This window comes from Sesamum indicum, linkage group LG13 (genome assembly GCF_000512975.1).
Source record: "Sesamum indicum cultivar Zhongzhi No. 13 linkage group LG13, S_indicum_v1.0, whole genome shotgun sequence".
Lineage (NCBI taxonomy): Eukaryota > Viridiplantae > Streptophyta > Magnoliopsida > Lamiales > Pedaliaceae > Sesamum > Sesamum indicum.
The window spans coordinates 2418806-2419391 of NC_026157.1; positions in this window are offsets into that span (position 1 = coordinate 2418806).

Here is a 586-nt window from a genome sequence, read left to right on the forward strand (position 1 = left end):
GTGGGGGGGGGGGGGGGTGTGGAGCGTAGGATAAGACGGAATGGCGCTAAGATGAGCACCCACGCGCACTGTTACATTTAGGTCAACATTGATTCATGAAAAATACACTAGTCGTAGTGTGTGTGTGTGTGTGTTGGGCCACTGTGAGACATTAATATTTGGGACCTTTTTGTTTCAACTTGTCCTCTTTATTTCTTTCTTCTTCTTTTTTAATTATTATTATTATTATGTTTAAAAAAAATATGGCTTTATTACTTATAATTTATCAGTTGACAACACCATCCACCTCTTGATTTTAGAACCCATGAAATTCTAACTTTTCTTTAATTTTATTTTTAAATTCAGCAATCAACGTAAAATAAGTTGAAAAAAATAAGACTAATCGTCACGTGAAACTATTGAACTGGTCCTGACTGGCACATGTCAATCACTCGAGAAGAACAAATTAGTGGATGAAATCATACTTCCACAATAGTTACGAGAAATCAAGTATGTAAGTATCTCCAAACGGGAGCTGTAAAAATCGAAAAGAAAAACCCATTCATTAGCTAAGAACGTAAAGCTTGCACCATTTACACTCCAAAAG